Source organism: Sus scrofa, chromosome 1 (genome assembly GCF_054392235.1).
Source record: "Sus scrofa isolate SSC_HxYL_T2T_F1_AM1 chromosome 1, Sscrofa_HxYL_maternal_Yorkshire_Landrace_v2.0, whole genome shotgun sequence".
NCBI classification, from domain to species: domain Eukaryota; kingdom Metazoa; phylum Chordata; class Mammalia; order Artiodactyla; family Suidae; genus Sus; species Sus scrofa.
Window position 1 is genome coordinate 75,317,700 of NC_139383.1, and position 13,994 is coordinate 75,331,693.

A 13,994-nucleotide genomic window follows, 5' to 3' on the forward strand; every position below is an offset into this window, starting at 1 on the left:
AAGATGATGGAATAAATGCTCATTCCTAGAAACTCTATCATAGAATGCCCAAACTATCAGAATCAATGAAAAGCAGTCCAAAAACCTAACAAGATAAAACTAAGAATATCATACAACTCTAAAGTGGTTAACTTCAGTCTAAGGAACAAGCATCAAAAACTACCAAAAGGGAACTCAGGCTCAAAGGGGTCCATGAAGATACCTAAAATGGTGAAAGCTCTAAACCATTTGAATAACCAATAGATATAAATGAACACTATTTTAAAAGACAAAAGAAGAAATTCAATGACTACCCCCACAAGGAACATACTTCAATAGTGAAACAGTGTTAACCTTAAAAGTTTTAGGAAGTTTCTGTTGTGGCTCAGTGGGTTAAGAATGACTAGTCTCCATGAGGATGTGGATTTGACCCCTGGCCCTGCTCAGTGCGTTAAGGATCCGATGTTGTCACAAGCTGCAGTGTAGGCCTCAGATATGGTTCAGATCTGGTGTTACTGTGACTATGGCACAGAAAACAAAATTTTTAGAGAGTCTATGCAGACAAAAATTGATTTGTTTGGGTAAAGTGTCAATGAAGACTTTCAGTACAGCAAACATAAATCACACTTGAAGCAGTAAAGGGATGCCAGAACACAAAAGAAACATTCAGATCTGAAAAACAAATGAAGGTAGAAAGGCTCTTATCACATTACTTCCTTCGATATGGTTATTCTGGTACAATATTAACGAAAACAATTGTTTCCTTAGATAGGTTTATTTAAAATACATTTTTTTAACGTTTAATTCTAACAACATTTATTTTAGTTGCTTTTCTGATGAATACACAGAACCTCAAGAGTCTGCAGTCTGATTGTCCCACTGTCCTTATTATTCAACAAGTAACTTGAATTCCAGCGTCTCCCCAACCACATAACTTCCCCTCCTCATCCACAGAGATCTAGTTTATCTGAGCACAAAGCAATTGTGTCGTCTTCACTGTGGGCTCCTGCACACTGTAACACACTTCCCTGAGCTCCTGTGGCACTCCCCCTGCACAGTGCCCCAACTCACCATCAATCCCCAAAGTGTCACTCATACATAGTCCTCGAGTGTCAAAGTCTTGTATGGACAGAGAAAATCTCCTGAAATTGGATGCTTGTTATGACAGTTTTCCAAATGAAAAGAAAATAAGGATGACTATAAACACTTCAAAGGATCCATCTCACTGGATTCCTCCTCTGAAGACCACAGTACTTGTAAGGCAAGCAGCCTTCTATAAGCATTACTCTCATCGTGTTCCAGTAATTTCTCCCAAATCTTGCCCCTTGGGGTTTATAGCTCTCACTGGCAGACTCTCATTCCAAAAGCTATATCCCAGTCTTATCCTCCCTCCTTCCAGATTTTTCTCTTTCATCTCTCTCCTCTTGTTTCTGCTTCCTCAAATCTTGAAAAAAAAAAAAAAAAAATCCCCTCCTCCAACTGCTCTCATCTTGACTATTTATCTGGGCAATTTATTTTTGCTGCTGCCTTCTACTGGCTCAGCCCAAAGCACTCTTTCCCCAATCCACTTACCAACAGATTTAATATAGGTACTGCCTCTCCAAATTGTCTCACTGACTATTCTGCCTTGTTTTGTGCTTCAAAATGCTCACCTCTATGGACTGAATCATTGGAGATCCATTGCCATCTGGCTTATAATTACACACTTCCAATGGGAGGCACTAACAGGTTGAAAGGCAGGGAGAAGAAGGTCAGCATAATTACTCCTGCACTGACCTCCCTGTCAGGCTGAGGGCCAGCAGTAAGTATATTCCTCCACTGAAGACCACAGTCTTGTTAGGCAGGCAGCCTTCTATAAGCATTAATCTCATCGTGTTCCAGTAATTTCTCCCAAATCTTGCCCCTTGGGGTTTATAGCTCTCACTAGCCCATCACCATGGTTTCTCATAACTCTGTGCATACCTTCATTAAACTCTCTTCAGGCACCCCATGTGAGTGTGTCATCCATTTCCTGCCAGGATCCTGGCTGATTCAACAGGGAGGAAAAGAAACTAGAGAGATTGTAGAGAACAAAATACTCATTATAGAAGAATTGGTTGTTCTGAGAAAAGAATAATCAGAAAACAAGAAAGAGTTCCTGAAAATTAAAAATACAAATGCTGAATAAGCATGTCAACAGAAGCACAGAATAGCAGAACCAGGCTGAAGAGCAAATTTGTAATTTGGAAGACAAATTTCAGGGAACTCTCCAAGGAGAGAAAAAGAAGGGATATATGGGAAAAGGTTAAGATGGAGCTCAAACACCTATCTAACAGTAGATAAAAAAGGTCAGATATAACAGAGATAATGGAGGAAAATAAATAACATAAGAATAATTTGAGGAGTTTCCATCATGGCTCAGTGGAAATGAATCTGACTAGGAACCATGAGGTTGCAGGTTTGATCACTGGCCTAGCCCAGTGGGTTAAAGATCCAGCATTGCTGTAAGCTGTGGTGTAGGCTGCAGACACAGCTCAGATCTGGCATTGCTGTGGCTGTGGCATCAGCCAGTGGCTACAGCTCTGATTTGACCCCTAGCCTGGGAACCTCCATATGCTGCAGATGCAGACCTAAAAAGACAAAAAATTAAAAAATAAATAACAATAATAATAATAATAATGAGAATAGAATCTTTATATTTAAAGGGCCCCAACTGCAAAGGTAGGTAGAGAGAGATACACATTCTAACATATACTGATAATATTTCAAAACTTTAAGGATGAATTAAAAACATCATAAGCTCCCAGAATGTTCTTGCTCTTAGGAGATACATGATAAAATATTCAGGGTGTGAAGAATTTGTAATGTTCAAGAAGTTCAGCAAAAAGGGAGAAAAAAAATTAGAGAAAGTCACAGTGGCAAAATGTTAACATGTGAATCTAGGTGAAGGGGATGTGGTGTTTACTGTATTACTCTTTGAACTGTTCAATAGATTTAAAACAAGTTGGAAAAAAAAGAAAAGGCTCTCAGAGGGAGGTAAAACAAAACAAAACAAAAAAACAGGTTTCCTAAAAAAGAATGAGATTCAGACTGACATAAGACTTCTCATTATAAACAATAGGTGCTAGGAAATGATGGAACAATATCTTCACAGTTCTGAGAAAATGATTTTAACCTAGAATCCTAAAGAACTGTAATAAAACTTGAGGGGAAATTAAAAACACAAATATTCAAGGGCTGGAAGGTTTAATTTGCACATACTGTTTAAGAAAAAAATGACATACAGAATTTATGCTATTTAAACAACATAGCAGTGAAATACTTAAATGAAAAACTAGTTAAAACTGCATCTTCATTACTATCATGCTAACCCAAACATAACATCAATTATTGCTGAAACACTGAAACAGCCTTTGAATTGGTCTTCAGGCTTGCATTGCTGCACCCCTCCTCTCCGTGCCCACATAGGAGCCAATGTAACTTTATTATGATTTAATATTCTATTTTATTTTTTAATGTAGATAATATAGTCACATTGAACAAGTACATTACATAATCTGAAAACATGAGGTACAAAAAGGCATTACATCTCTGAGACCCAGACAAGGGGGTCCCTGCACTTTCGAGAGCCCACTATAGGTGAGGAGTACATGGAACCATGGGCATATACCCATCCATGCCATGCTTGAACCCTAGGACTCTCTGCCCAAGTGGGCTAAGCCCTCGTTCAGGGCTTATGGGTTGTCCTCCCTATGGCTGAACACAAGGCCCATAAGGACACCCCTAGGCCCAGGGAATGAGCAAGTGGTAGCTGTATGTGGGTGTGCACAGAGCCCTAATGTGAAGCCAGGTGTCCATTCTTCATGATATAAGTCTGAGAGGGGGGCTGGGGCCAGAGGACAGGTCACATGCTGGCCATATCAGAACAAGACTAGGGAACAGTATATTGCAAAAACCATCTGTCTCATCTTTGTCCTCAGCCAAAAGGTTTCTCTTCCCAAAGACAACCACTGTTTTTGCACAAGGTGATTATTTTATTTCATTTATTTATTTTTTGGCTTTTTTTTTTTTTGGCTGTTTTCAGGGCCGCGCCCGCGGCATATGGAGGTTCCCGGGCTAGGGGTCTAGTCGGAGCTGTAGCCGCTGGCCTACACCACAGCCACAGCAACGTGGGACCTGAGCCACATCTTCGACCCACACCACAGTTCATGGCAATGCTGGTTCCTTAACCCACCGAGCAAGGCGAGGGATCAAACTCACAACCTCATGGTTCCTAGTCAGATTCGTTTCTGCTGCGCCACGACAGGAACTCCAAGAGTGAGTATTTTAAATAACAAATCTGATAATGTAATCTTCAACCTAAAATATTTTAGTGGTTCTCTACCGACAGGATAAAATCCAAAATCCTTAAAATGGTCAACATGGTGCTTCTCAAACCATAATGTGCATTAGAGTCAGTGGGGGATTCAAGTCTGATTCATTAGGACTGGAGAGAGGCCTTGAGATTTTTCTAACAAATTCCGAGGTGATAAAGATGGTGCTGGTCTGTAGACCACAGTAGAGAGTGCCTGAAGAGATTAACATTCCTTTTGAAGCTATAATTTCAGCTACCTCAGTTAGGGAAAGAGACTTTCCTCTGGGTCTCCTTACTTCATTTTGAAGCTGCAGCTGGTCCAGGCAGTTGGGAGGGTGGACAGAAATTGCCAATTAGTAATAATAGCTAACATTCATTCATTCAACAAATATTTATTGGGTATCTGTATGTATGTGCTAATACTGGCCTAGGGAGCCCAGCAATGAACAAAATGTCTCCATCTTCATTGAGCTTATAACCTAGCAGGGCAAATAGAATCCACAAGTGAGTAACTATGTTAGGTAGTGTTTGGAGCTAAGAAGAAAAATAAAACAAAATTAGGAGCTAGAAGGTAAGAAGACTTATTATTTTAGACAAATGAGTCATACACAAAGATGGATTTAATGGCTTTTTGTCATACTAAGTACTAAGGTGGGCATTATGCTGAGTACCTTAAAGAGATAAAGGTGCTATTATCTCACTGATTTAAAGCACTCTTGTCTTATTTTGTGGATAATAAAACTGAAGCTTAGAGATGTTAAGTAACTTGTCCAAACAACTTGTAGCTGTTTGGCTATGAGAACCAGGTTATGGACCCTGACAGTGTGGTTAATACCAATTTCTGTATTAATTAGCTTTTGCTGAGGGAAAACACAACCCCCATATCTCGTGGCTTCCAAGTATGTATTTCTTTTCCATGTTACACAAGGGCACTCTACTGGGCTCAGCTGGGCTCCCTGTGTCTTAACATTCTTGAAGCAAGACTTCAACTTTTAACCTCTAAACTGTTTGGTGTGGGCCTGCCAGTTTATGACAAACATTAAGTAACTCAAGTATCAATATCACCAGAGATACTACCACAAGAGGACCAGCAGACCAAGAGAGATAAGCTAACAGTGAATCCACAAAATCTTCCCTTTGTTGGTTTAAAACTCATAAATTTGAGTCACTTAAACTTTTCTCTAAAGTTTAATGAAAGCAAGCTTAATATGCAGTAGGCCCCTCTAGTTTTAGCAGTGGTTCTTAAGCTTTTAGGCTTATAATCTCTCTGAAAATCTGATAAGACCTGGGCTCTCTTCCAAGAAATAATGCTCATCAGTCTACACAATTTTGTATTCAATTTAAGGGGCACCACAGCCCAGATGTAACCAAAATCCTTAATTTGAGAACCCTTAAATTGTAGCATCTGCCAATATAATCTCTTCTCTGAAAACTTCTTTCTAGTCCCTGGTGAACACCAGTGATTCTCTTTTACTAATTATTTCATTTAATTAAAATAGTTAATTCTAATTATTAGCAATTAAAAAAGTTATCTTTTTCTTTTTCAAAAAATCTTTTTGGGGTTGCACACAGCATAGGGAGGTTCCCAGGCTAGGGGTTGAATCAGAGCTATAGCCGCCGGCCTACGCCACAGCCACAGCAACGCAGGATCCAAGCTGTGTCTTTGACCTACACCACAGCTCACTGCAACGCTGGATCCTTAGCCCACTAAGCGAGGCCAGGGATCAAACCTGCATCCTCATGTATGCTAGTCAGATTTGCTTCCGCTGAGCCATAACAGGAACTTGAAAAAAAAAATCATAGTTATCTAATACAGCTCTGCAGCAAAAAAGAACAGAGGCTGAGCTGTTAAGAACTACCAATTTCAGGAGTTCTCGTTGTGGCAAGTTGTAGCTTTTGATACTTGATGCCTCATGTTTCATACAACAACTGAATCACAATCTGGTTAAGCTTTTATTAGTACAACATAGCTAAATTATTACATGACCATACAAGGAATTTAAAGTAAATAGACCTATAAGGATGATTAAATATACATACTGAAACAAGGCCAGCTGTGTTTGTGACTTGAGCTATATTATCTTGAAAGAGACATGATGGTTGGCCATAGAATCACTTTAAAAAATAGGCATTTTAGTATTTTTTTTTTCAATAAAAATGGCACTAATACTTGAACAGATCTGGGAACAAATATAAACAAACAGGTAAGTTTGTATTTTTTCATTCAACAGAATCATAAAATATTCTTTGTTTCTGAGAGACAGTATAGTGATGAGATGAACAGAGCAAACTTTAAAGACTAAATGTCTGAGCTTGAATCCCAGCTCTGTCACGTAAACTAGCCAGGTGAACAGGAGCGAATCAGACAAATTCTGTGCCTCAGCTGCTTCTTATTAAATGAGTTAATGGATAGATGCAAGTAAAGAACTTGGAGTGGCACCTGGAGAAAAAGTGCAAGCACTAGAATGTAAGCTGTATGGGGGTTGTAATTTTTATCTCTTCTGCCCTCTGATGTATGTAGTGCCTTCAGAACAGTGCCTAAAAGTAGCAGGTGCTCAATAAATATTTGTGGAATTATGGCTGATACCGTTGTTATTAATATGGTAATTTATGGATAGGTGAAAAAACTGAACCTGTTAAGCTCAGTTATTACTTGAACTTGGAAACTTTCCCTTTCTCCCCAAACTCCCTCCTCTAAAACAAAAGAGAAATGTAAGCATTCCTAAGTTGCACATTCAGCTTGTCTAAGGCCCCGAATACCAAAATATGATGGAGAAACCAGATTTAAGTTGAGCAATGGTGCCATCTAGTGTTCATAAAAGCTACATACAAGAAGCTGCATTCCGAATAAATTTTCATACAATGTTTTGAAGACAAAGAAAAAAACCCACAAATGCAAAATTCATTAGCTAAAAAAGCCTGCTCTATCAACAGTCAAAATCTTTGAAAGAAAGGTATTTCTAAGGAAAATTAAAGAATTGAATCTCTTAAAATTAGTACATAACATACTAGAAGAAACATTTCAGAGAGTATACTCAAGTTCTACTTGCCATAAAGGTCATCTTGTATGAATAAAGTGATCCATTGAGCTTATTTTCTTTTCAATGGCATGTGCTTTTTAGCTTTATTAGAAGAAACAGAAGTATCCATTATAAAAATTTTGGGAAAATGTAGAAAAGTATAAACCACAGCCCAAATGTAACCACTGTTAACATTTGGAGATTATATATACATGCATTTCTTTGATTTTAAGTGTATATGAGAAAAGTAATTTAATTTTCATCAAATTTTTGGCCAATATATTAAAAATTAATATAAGAAAATGATAAATGATCTTTTTAAACTAAAATCAAGAGCTTTCCCTACAACTGAAAAGACCCTAGCCTCAACTTAACATTGTATTCAGTGGGGTGAAAATTTTTAAAAATTGCTATCAGTTACATAATCATTTTGGCCTAGTTTTGAAATAGCCAAAATCTATAAGAACTGGAGCTTATAAAATGAAAAAAAGAAGTTATTTCATCTGTTCCCTTTCAGATAACACTAAACCTATAGTAAAGTATACCAATTTGAGTTTGGGACATCTGAATAAAAATTTGAGTTTGCAATAATGTTTGATCTCATTATTTACTTGGGAATGCTCATTAAAGTTTTAGGTTTTATATTTATTTCCCTTTCCCCTCAAATCACAGAGACAGCTAAGATTTGATTCAATGCTCATTAGATAATCATTAAATGATGACAAGAAAACCATCTGCTACTTCCTACCTTCTGGACAAATGCTGTTTTACATTTAGTACACAGAGTGGGAAGCAGGGAATTTCTTAGGATCACACAGGAATAATAAGGGCAGAAGAGTCATGGGGAAGATGGAGAAAAAAGTGAAAGGTCAAGAAGCTGTGAGAGGGAAGTGGGCAGGCCTCTCCAACAGAACCTTGGTGGGTGCCAATCAGTGATTGGAGGAGGGCATCTATTGGCCAGGATGGGGTGAGGTTCTTTTATCAGGAGACTGGTTGCAAGGATGGGGAGAGGGACAGAGCCTGGGCTCAAAGTATCACTTGCTGGACCACACCCTCTGTTGGCATTAACTAGGTTTCTGAGAATATAAATTAAATCACAACTTGGGAGTTCCTGTCATGGCTCAGTAGTTAACAAATCCGACTAGGAACCAAGAGGTTGCCGGTTTGATCCCTGGCCTTGCTCAGTGGGTTAAGGATTCGGCATTGCCGTGAGCTATGGTGTAGGTTGCAGACGCAGCTCGGATCTGGCATTGCTGTGGCTCTGGTGTAGGCCACCAGCTACAGCTCCAATTAGACCCCTAGCCTGGGAACCTCCATATGCCATGGGAGTGGCCCTAGAAAAGGCAATAAATAAATAAATAAATAAATAAATAAATAAATAAAATCACAACTCTTCACAGTAAACAGGGAGATGTGCTCTTCCTTGCACCTAGCTTCAAAAGTTGAGTTGTTGTGGCAGGCTGCTTTAAAATGGTTCCCAATGATTGCTGCCCTGCCTCCTGGTGTTCATTCCATTGTTTTTATATGCTCCCCTTGGGTATGGGCCGGATCTTGTGTGTTGCTTCCAATGAACAGATTAAGGCAAAAAATGATGGCAATGTCCTTTCCAAGATTAGGTTATAAAAGACTGTGGCTTCTGGGAGTTTCCATCATGGTGCAGTGGAAATTAATCCAACTAGTATCCATGAGGATTTGGATTTGATCCCTAGCCTCATTCAGTGGCACTGCTGAGAGCAGTGGTATAGGTCACACACAGGGCTTGGATTTGGAGTTGCTGTGCTGTGGTAGGAACAGCAGCTGTAGCTCTGATTTGACCCCTACCCTGGGAACTTCCACATGCTGCACCTGCAGCCCTAAAAAGCAAAACAAAAACAAAAACAAAAACCCCCCAAAAAAGACTGCGGCTTCTGTCTTGCTGGCACTCTTTGCTAGTACCTGGCTCTGGTTCTTCTCAGGTACTTTCTCTGAAACGCAGGTGGAGGGACCTGCATGGCAAGGAACAGAGCGAGCTGCCAGTGAGCTAGCAGCAAGGAATTGAGGCTCTCAATTCAACAGCTCTCAAGGAATTGAATCCTTCCAACAACTATGTGAGCTTGAAAATGTGTTCCTTGCCATTTGAGCCTCAGATGAGACCACAGCCCTGGTCAAGACATTAACTAACTGCAGCTTCATGGGAGACCCTGAAGCAGGGATCCTATCTCAACTATAACCAGATTTCTGACCCACAGCAATTGAGACAATGTGTATGGTTTTAAGTCACCAAATTTGTTATGAAGGAATAATTCAGTTGTTAAACAAAGAAACACTGCTCAAGCCCACCTGAGAGACAATACCCTGAGAGTCTCTGTCACTGGCTTGTAGCAGCCTCCCCAGTCACCACCAAGGCCTGAACCCTGCTTGTCTTCTTGGCACAACTGGGTACTCTTTTTGTGGGTTGCTGATTACGTTCTCCTCAGTTCACCTGCTGGGTCTCTCTCTCCCACCCAAGGGCTTTTGTACTTCCAATATCTGAAATAAATAACAGAACATCTGAGCAAACTTCCTAGCTCCATGCTTCAGTGACCAGACCAGCTTGGAATTGAAGTGCATGTGTGGTTTCTAAGATAAACCACCTATCCTGACTATATATTATTAATTTATTAATTTTATTGCTTTTTGGAGTTTCTGTTTCCTATTTACCAACTGGTATGAAAATAGTATTTAAAAAAGTACTGCTGTGCCAGTGCATACTGATTGAACATCAGTTTATGCTATAAGGTTAACTCATCAGACAATATTCAAGATTTGAGTTCTATTTCCTTCCAATGAGTTTTTTAAATATAACGAATGCAATTTTTACAACTACTTTTAGCCAGCTCAAACATTAAATTATGATGGCATTACCACATGGAAACAGCCAAGCTAGTGTTTTATTCATAATAAAGTGAGAGAGGGCTCAGACAAAAGTTATAGTTACATGTTCACACACGCACTGACAGACAGCAAAAGGAAAATAAAAGGGGGCCAGAGAAAGGAAACAAAAATGAGGCCAAACTTAGTCTGCAGGGAAGAACAACAGAGCATTAGTTACAGCCAGTCATAAGAGGTTTGGTTTGGGCATGCTGAGGATAGAAGCAGTGTGTACTTGTGTAAACAGATAAGCTGAGAAGAAAAGTTAATTATTACATTAAAATTTATTTGCTCCACTAAGCTGTCTTTATTATCCCAACCCACTCAGATCTTTCCTTGCTCTGAATTACTGTAACACTGTGAATGTTATATAATTTTCCCACATTGATTTTAAGTCATATTCCAATATAAAAGTAACATGTGCTCACGAATAAAAACACAAAGACTATAGGAAAACAGATTAGTGGTTAAGAACATGGAGTCAGACATGCCTCCTGACTCTCCATATTCAGTACTTGAATTAAGTTACCTAATAGTTCTGTTTCTTCATCTATAAAAAGTAAAATTCAAGTCACAGAACTGTTGTATGTGTAAAACTAGACATTGCAGGGAAATGGGCCTTCAAAGGAAGTACAGAGAAAGTTTGTATACATTATTTCAGAATGTGAATGTAAACCTTAAGTGGAAAAACACAAGAGAATAACAGGAATTGAGTCTTGCAGATATGGTGTGACCCTGGGAGTGTCAGTAGCAATTGCACCACCTTTAGGAGCACTGGGGGCCAGGGAAAGCAGCACCCAAGCAGGCTGCAAGTGCTTCTTCTCAAAGAAAGAGCCCAGATTTGGAGAAGGTCCTGTTTCCTTAGCTAAAAAAATCAAGAAACTTAATCCAGTCTCAAAGTGAGGGGGTGCATTCATATTTGTGTATTTGTTTTGGGAAGATATCTTCCTCAAAACCTGTAACCCACCTGAAATCTGACAAATGTTATATGTAAGATGCTTATAACTAAGCATAGCATACAGTAAACACTCAATAAAATTATGTTTGTTAATAATTATTATTATAAAAAGAAATATAAAATCTCTAATAATCTAATCTAACTCTTCTGGTACATGCAGATTTCCTGACATTTCCCTCTCTCTATAAAAATATATATATTTGGCCTACTATTTTAAAAGTTGCTTTTCCACTTAAATATATAATTTCTTCTTTTATGTATTTTAAAATAATTTTCAATAACTGTGTTATAGTCCTTTATACAGATGTACTATAATTTAACAATAATTTAATAACTGGATATTTAGATTATCAACTTATATATAAAGATATGTAAAGATAACACATTTACATCATAAATAACACTTACAGGGATTATCATCATACATCAATCTTTTTCAGATGATTTCCTGGATGTGTAATTACTATGTAGATACACTCCCACCAAGAGAGTTCCACAGCTGTCAACATACTACCATAAAATTTAACATTTTTAGTGAAAGTCTTGATTTATTCTTAATGTTTTTCTCTAGATTATTGCAAAATTCTTAATGGTAGTGGTTGTTTTCAACTTTTTATATCTCTCACAGAATTAGAATAGTATCAGGCATAAAGAAAGATTTAAAATGAATTCTTATTTTTAAAAAGTATACCCATTTCAGCCTTAGATGGAGAGGGAGATCAGCTAGAGGTGAGGTGGAGTTCAGAAAAAAAAAAAAAATAAATAACCCTGTTATTAATTATTTTAAGAAAGCAGAAAGAGCCATAATATAGTTTCATTCCAACCAATAAATGGCATTTAATATAAATTTGTAGTACTAAATGACAGAATATTTACCTCAAGGTTTTACTCTTCACATTTTACTATACAACTACTTCCAAGTTCAAATCAGGAACCAATGAAGACCAGCATAAACTGGAATTAAACACCTCTTAATCTGAACAATAACCACTAAAGATTTATTTACAATAATACAGTGCACTAAAGGGAATAAAAAATAATAAAAACAAAATCAAGAAAAAATATGCATTGCTTGGTGAAAAAGCAAAATACAAGTCTAGCTTGGAGACAGACTTTTGTTTTGAAAATTACTTTTATATGTTAAAATGAAAAAAAGCAGGAAAAGGGCTTGTCAAACACTCATACCGCAATACTCACTACAGACCCAATCATGTGAGATTTGCTTAAATCTCTAGCATCTAAGGTAGATGAACTAAATGTTTAAGGTGGCATTTAGGGAAAAAAAGTATATGTAATCATTTGTTGGTAGTTGTCACTAATTAAGGAAGTGTAACAGATTTTCCATCTTCTTTTACCAGGTTTGTTGCCATAATCAATTTTTTCTTCATGCTATACTAGATTTTTAGTGCACATGCCATAGACAATGAAACTCTGACCTAACAAATGGAATGCAAAAGTATACAAAATGGCACTACTATGAGTGTGAAAATATTTTGTGCTTAATAGTATAGTTATAATGGGATTTACAATTAGAAAACATCAGTGAAATCTAATTTTGTAACATATAAGTAACAAAATTAAGACTCTAAACAATTAAGTACACAGTTCAAATTGGGTACTTCCTTAAAATCATTTTATAACTTTAGTTCATAATTTAAAAAATCAAGATTAAAATACTCCAATTTGATCAGATAAAGTTGAATTATGGAAAGGACAAGAGAAGAGTGCCTTTTACACTATTTAAGCATAATCTTTTATGATTCTAGTGATAATTTTCCATAATAAATAAGAATCCAAAGGCTTTAAAGTGTGCACATACAAATGGCAAAATGATTTCTCTGTGCGATCAAAGTAATGATATAACCTAGGCTTGATTTCATAAGAAGACAACTGAGGCCACTTTCCTTTTTAGCTGTAAACAACTTGCTGTATGACATGTAATGCAATACCATATTTTGGGAAATTTCAAGCATTTATAATCCACGGGAAAAACACTCAACACTCCTACACTATTTTTTTTTAAGCCCACAATAGTGCAGTCTTTCAGCTACAAAGCCAGAAGCCAGTTATAAAACCAGTACTTTTCCACTAGAGTTACTTATGGGGCGGGGAAGGGGATGTTCAGCACTGCAAACGTTAGGGTCTAAAATAAGATCATTGCAAGGAGTTACTACAACACTTGCACTGCCAGCACTGTCATGGCAACAATGAACTAGCTAGGAGAATGCTCTTTTAACATTCAAAGCTAATCTTGAGTCTATTACTCATGGAAATATACCAAATTTTCTTTTAGGCAGTTCACTAAAAAAACCATTTTACTTGGTAATCTCTTAATGTAAAGATAAGCCTTTTATATACCCTATTTCCAAGATCGCAGTCTAGCACCTTCTTGCAAGAGGTGAAGTTTATAATGACAACATACTGAAAATTATGTTCTACAGTGAAACACAAAGATTCAGCAAGGTTCAAATGCAATTTCAAGATGGGTCAGGGTTTAAATAAGAATTTGATACGCAATTTAATAAGATCTAAGAATGTGGTTTCTCCCAGAAACCAAAGTTTTACATTTCATCCTGAAGGAAAAATAATTTTGGAAGAGAAAGCAATATATATTTTCACTATTAGGAGCCATATATTAAATTTTTATTCAGATAATGCAGGATAATGCTGAAAAGCATGGACTGGACTTGGAGTCCCACGGCCTGGGTTTGAAATCTGGCTCCTCCTCTCACTAAGCTGTGATACCTGGGACAAGTTATTTAACCTATCCCAGCCTTGATTTTTTTTTTTTCCTGTTGCATAAAATGGGGATAAT

General features: G+C 37.5%; 1 protein-coding gene and 1 long non-coding RNA gene across 2 annotated transcripts in view; both read right to left on the reverse strand.

Moving 5' to 3' along the window:
• The window catches only part of SESN1 (sestrin 1), a 113,911-nt gene that overhangs the window by 86,943 nt on the left and 12,974 nt on the right, over positions 1–13,994 (reverse strand). The window lies entirely within an intron of this gene.
• Positions 768–8,636, reverse strand: LOC146406149 (uncharacterized). Its single transcript, XR_014806990.1, has 2 exons — positions 4,260–8,636; positions 768–2,395 (listed from the first exon to the last, which is right to left on the reverse strand). It is a non-coding gene; the product is annotated as an uncharacterized LOC146406149 (long non-coding RNA).